This window comes from Sceloporus undulatus, chromosome 6 (assembly GCF_019175285.1).
Source record: "Sceloporus undulatus isolate JIND9_A2432 ecotype Alabama chromosome 6, SceUnd_v1.1, whole genome shotgun sequence".
NCBI classification, from domain to species: Eukaryota; Metazoa; Chordata; class Lepidosauria; order Squamata; family Phrynosomatidae; genus Sceloporus; species Sceloporus undulatus.
In genome coordinates, this window is record NC_056527.1 from 121,014,288 (window position 1) to 121,020,426 (window position 6,139).

Genomic DNA, 6,139 nt, shown 5'->3' on the forward strand with positions numbered 1-6,139 from the left:
ATTTCCTGAGGCATTCATACTCCAATCTTGGAAAACATGTGGATAATCTTTCGTTATTTCTATCCTCTGTAATTACTCTTTAATCCAGAGATGAGCATTGTGGCCCTCCAGTTTTTATTTTCAAGGATGAGCAAAACATGGCCCTACGGATATTGTTGGATTGCAACTCCCATCAGCATCGCCAATGGTGGGGGATGCTAGGAATTGCAGTCCAACATTATCTAGAAGGCCATGTTTCACCCCACCCTTCTTTATGCATCATTGGCTAATCTTGGATATTATGCACATTGGCTAATGTGCCACAATCCCACCTCTTTCCCACCATTTGGCTCCGAGTCACTGGGGCTGGTTCATGATCACACATCAGTGTCTGGTTTTTGGTGTCTGGTATTTACAAAACCAACATCCGCAGGTAAAACAGGTTGCACCTCCTCACCTAAATGATCTGAAGAGGAAGGGAAGGAAGGAGCATTGGCCTTTGGAGAGTTTTGGCTGGGGATGGCATTGCTCTACCTTGGTTCTTGTTGTGATGCAACACACAACACTGATATAGACAGATACCCAGTGTGAAGGTTTAAATGTTGCATGACAAACTCCACAACTAACACTGGAGGGGAGGGGGAATGTACCTGAACTCCAAAGCCTTATGCAATGTGGGAAATGTTACCTACCGCAGAAAATGTTTGCATACAAGATAGACGATGGAAGACAACATTGTCAAGCAAACAAACCTCCTGAGTAAAAGGTGACATGCAAAACGGGAAAAGAAACACACCTTTAATGGTATTTCAAACAAATGTGTTTCCGTTTCTCTCAGCCAATATCCAGATAATTAGGGGAGACTTTACAAAATGTTCCCATCCAGAAACTGAACCCAAAACTGAATATAAAAAGATAAAACTATGGAATCTGGGGATCTGTAGTTTTGCAAGGTGTTTAGCTTTCTCGGCCAAAGAGTGCTGGTGCCTCACCAAACTACCAAATCCCAGGCTTGTGTTGTGTAGGATGGAGTCATGGCAGTTCAAATGGTGCTAAACTGCATTATTTCTACAGTGCAGATGCCACCATGTGAAACACCCTTCCAAGGAGAAGAAACCAATGAAGTCCACTCCCTTCTTAGGGTAAAGGACAACTAGTAATCCCAGAATGCTCAGGGGGCTGGGGTTTTCTGGAGTTGCTATCTCAAGGAATGAACTTTCCTGAGTTTGAGGCTGCTAAATTCTTAATTCCTTCCCACCAGAGGGAGAAGGTAAGCGTGGGAAGGCAGAGGAGGAGGAGGCCCTGGCCCTGGGAAATCCTTGGCTGCCGTCTCCTCCTCCTCTGCCTCTGAGATCAGCTGTGACTCAGGTTCCCAGGAACGGCAGGTATTTGGCTGGCGGGAGTGTACCTTCCTGCGTGGGAGGACAGGGAACCCTAGCCTGCCTTTGGCACCCAGGGCCAAGTCCTCAGGGAGCCAGCGTGGTCTAGTGCTTTGAGCCTTGGACTCCAGAGACCAGAGTTTGAATCCCTGCTTGGCCATGGAGACCCACTGGGTGACCTTGTGGCAAGTCACGCTTTTGGCCTCAAAAGCAAACCTCTTCTGGACAAATTTTACCAAGAAAACCCCATGATAGGGTTGCCTTAGAACAACAACAACACACAACAATTGTCAAGTTCTCAGCACCTGAAACTTCCCAGCCCGGAAGAGAGAACAAGTCACTTCCTTGGAAAGGTTTTCCTCAGAACCAGAGGTGCTCATCTGCCTCGAATTAAGCAACCTCAAGCTCAGGAAAGTTCATTTTCTCGGAACAACAACACCAGAAAACCCCAGCCACCAGGGCATTATGGGATTTGTTGTGTCCCCCCCCCTCCAAAAATAAATTTTCAAGTTCTGACTATTCTGGGTCAAGTGTCTAACTGCCAACAAGGACGAGGCTCATGTATCTTTAATAGTGATGTAGAAAAGGGAATTTCAATAGGTGCTGAAATACTGTACACAATGGGGCTCATGTATCTTTAATAGTGGTGTGGAAGAAGGGATTTCAGCAGGTGTTAAAATACAGGACTTTGGTGCACTTGCTGAATTTTCTTCACCACCAAACGCCCAGCATCCAGCCAAGGGCTGCTCTTTGTCTCCTTGGGCGAATCCAATATTTAATCATTTATTAGCTCAGCTGAAAGTAAACAGGATGAGGAATGTCCTTGCTTGCAAATTAATGGCGAGCGACCCGTGAAGACCTCAGGGCAGAGGCAGCATTGGAGACGGTGGGAGAGCGCCAGATTAATTGTGGAAGTTGTAGAATGTGGCCTGTTTTATGAGAATATGGCACAGAGCTCATCCCACTCGGCTGGTGAAGAAATCAAGAGGGATGGGAGGTGATAGGGAGAGACCCAGGAAAAAGGCTGCCTGAGAAATGCAGTCACTTATTTGCAAATTTGCACAGCTCCTCTTTTTTCTTTCAGTGTGTCAAAATTTCCAGAACAGACATTTGAGTCCCTATGATTTGAACATACATCATTCTTCTCCAGAATTAGCGTATGGTACCACTCTTTGTCTCCTTTCACAAGACAAATTTCTTGCAAAAATTAGCATCATTTTTTAAATTCTATATTGTTTTAGTTATTGAATCTAGCCCATCTACACTCAGGCAGATCATAATGAAATGATCCACTTTCCCACTTATACATGTATATATTCTTTTTTTTAAAGGCTAAATAGCATACAGAACTTAGCAAAATCATCGTACAACACAGTGTCAAAATAAAATGGAGTTAAAGGCATTAACCCTTGCACTTACCTAGACTGCTGCTACAGTGCAGAAATAATGCAGTTTGATGCCACTTTAACCACCATGACTACCTAGAATTTGTAGTTTTGTGAGATATTAAGCTTTTCCTGTTAGAGAGCTCTGGTGCATCCCACCAAACTACAAAAACCTGGATTTCATAGCATTGAGCCAAGGCAGTTAAAGTGGTGTCAAACTGCTTTATTTCTGCAGTACGGCAACAGCCCTAGTATAAAGGTGTTTGTGTTAACTATTGACAGCCTACTGTATTTCTGCTCAAAACCAGCCTTTGCTTTGGAACTGTGACTGTACAAAGAAATTTGCAAGAAATTGCTTGATCTAATAACCCTGATCTGAAACAAACTGGCCAAGATATGACAATGGGGTTGTGTAGGGTAAATCTTTGCATGTGGACTTCTGCACCGACTGTGCTAGGCATCCCTTGCGCTGAACAGCATTGTTGTGCAATTGGACATACACTTCAATGTGCGTATATATATATTGCATGATGCTGTACTTTGCTCTTCTTGGGTGCAGCCAATGAGCGCAAGCTGATAAAAAGAGCACCGGACTCTCCCAGAGAAGGGTCACAAAGGAACCCTGACAGAAATCCTCGGGAGCCAAAAGACTCCAGGCCCAAGAAAAAGTGGTCCTTGTCTTTAAAAAGAAGAAGAAGAAGAAATTGACAATTTTCTGTCTAGGAAAAGCAAGCCTTCTGAAAGGAGGCCTTTTTCAGGGGGGTTTCCAAAGAGCCGGGAGCAGAACAAGACAAGCCTTTCAAAGGCTGTGTAAACGGCCCAGCGGGCTGCCGGCAAGGAGACCGGAGGACATGCTCAATTGCCAAGCCCAAACACATCCTAAAAGCGGCCAGAGGTCTCAGGGGGCTGACCTCATGGAGTAGCACACGCCGCTCATTTGGCTTCCCCCTGCAACTCAGGGAGAGAACGTGGCTTGGGGGATGTTCACACTGTGGAAATAATCCAGGATGAGTCCAGGATAAATCTCCGTTGTTCACATGCATCCGATTAAATTTGGGAGGGCTGCCAAAAAGCCCACACAATCCAGGATAATCCCATACATGTGGACGTCCCCAAGAGCATTCTGACCAATGTTTAACAAATGAGGAATATACACACACAAACACACTTTCCAAGACAGTGCCTTTGCCTAGAGGTTTCTCCCCCTTCACCCCAAGCCCCAGAGAAAAAGATTTGGGGTGAGACCCAAGTTATGGACGGTGCTACTAACCCTCTCCTCTGGCTTTGTGTGCAAATGGTCAGCGGATTGAAAGATCACCTTGTCCCCTTCCCTGCCGGAGATCCCATCCGAGCCACACATACTTAGCCCTTTCAGCCGTTCCTCATCAAAAGGCCTCTTAATTTTCTTAAGAAGGTCTGTGTTCAAGCAGAAAGGGACTCGCAATGGGCTCAGCGCCACTAGAACCATTTAGCACGGCTCCCGTTTAAGATCAGATTCGCACACTTTGGCAAAGTCGGCCCTTAACCCACTTCAGACCTTCCCTGCACAAAGGCCTCCTTTTACCAAAGTATTTTTTCATGAGCTTCTGTCTAGCAGTGGGGTCACTACCATGAGACTTTATGCAAGAATCTTGTCAGCATGGCTTTTGCATTCTTGGCTTCCAAATAACACAGAATACACACAGCTCTGCTGGAAAACGTCTCTGAATCTAAACTGTGTGACTACCCCACCTTTCCAGACCTGCCTTTGTTTCTTCTGGATGCTGTTTCCAGGCACTTTCCACCACTGCCTGTTTCTTCCTTCTTTTGCCAAAATTAATCTCAAAAGGGATCTAATTCCACCATGAATGGCATACTGGTTTCACCCAGTCAAGGGTCCCACACTGAGTGTCACACTGGTCTTACCCATTCAGGGATCACCCCGCAACATGTTACTCAGCCAATCATATTCGTACAGGTGGGAATATCAACAGATGTTATTGAACTGCAAATCCCAGCAGTCCTGGCCAGGATAGACAATGCAAGGAGTTGCAACCCAAGAACATCTGGAAGACTTCTCCTGGGAAGGAGATACAGAGCTGTTTACACTCCCCATTGCAGGCAGATGGCCATTAGAGCTTTGTTTTAAACAGCCCACACTGCTCTCCAAGATAATCCCTTCTGCTCTGACTCATCTAACTGCAATTAGTTCAACCTAAACCTTTTTTTGCAGAACTCAAGAACTTGGTTTTTATCTGAGAAAACATATCAGGGAGGGAAGATACTTGGGGCACCGCTTTCTCTCTCCTCCTTGCCTCCTCCATCATTAGCTCTGGCAGATGTTCCACTAAGTGAGAAACCTTTAATTTTCTGGGATGCAAGATCCTCCCTCACTTTTTCACGGCCCACCGCCCCATCGGACATCTCCCTTGGACATGAATCATCCCAGCTGGTCTTGCTCAGCCAGATGCTCCCTGAAGATAAGAGCACCAGAAGCAGGAGACTTCCCAGGCCGGTGGGTTGCCTCATTAATCCTCAGATACAGATTGGTAATGGCCGTGACATCCTCTGATAAGAAGCAGGAGGAGGAGATGATGAAGACCCTTGTGGGACACCAGATGGACTTCTCAGGCTCTGGAGGATATACTACAGCCAGATACTTTTGGGGGAGAGAAAACAAGGCATCTGATGTGTGCATCAGCAAAAAGCAAAGCAAAACAAAATGGGGGAGCTGGGGATGTTTAACCTGGAGAAGAGAAAGATTAAGCCATGTTTAAACATTTGAAGGGATGCCATATTAAGGATGGAGCAAGCTTCGTTTTCTGTTGCTCCAGAAACTAGGACACAGAGCAATGGAGCCAAGCTACAGGAAAAGAGTCCACTACAATTTTATTGGATATGAATCATGGCCATGGAAACCCAATGATTGACCATGAGCAAGTTCCACTCTCTCAGCCTCAGAGAAAGGCCAAGAACAAATCTGGCCAAGAAAACCCCATGAAAATAGAGTCACCATAAGTTGCGAGAGACTTGAAGGCTCACATAAGAACAACAATAACAACCAATTATTCATAGACAAGAAAAGTGTGCTGGTCACCAACTGGCAGCAAAGGAGATCATGGGGATAGAGTGTCATCTGCTGGTAAAGCCTGGTAATGTAGTAGCAGGCTAGTTTGCAAGGAAACACCTTTACTTCCCTAAGTCAGCAGATGGGATCTTTTCACTTCTGTTTAATTCTGTAAAGTGTCTAGGTTTTGTCTTTTGGGACCAAATGCATGGCTTTGATGAATATAAGATGCTTTCCCCTATTTTTCTTTGAGGGAAGCTCAAGAACCTGAGGAGGATGCTTGCTTAAATCATGATCTTTCCTTTGACAGAAATCCCAAAGACAAGACACTGCTGTGAAAGAGAACAATG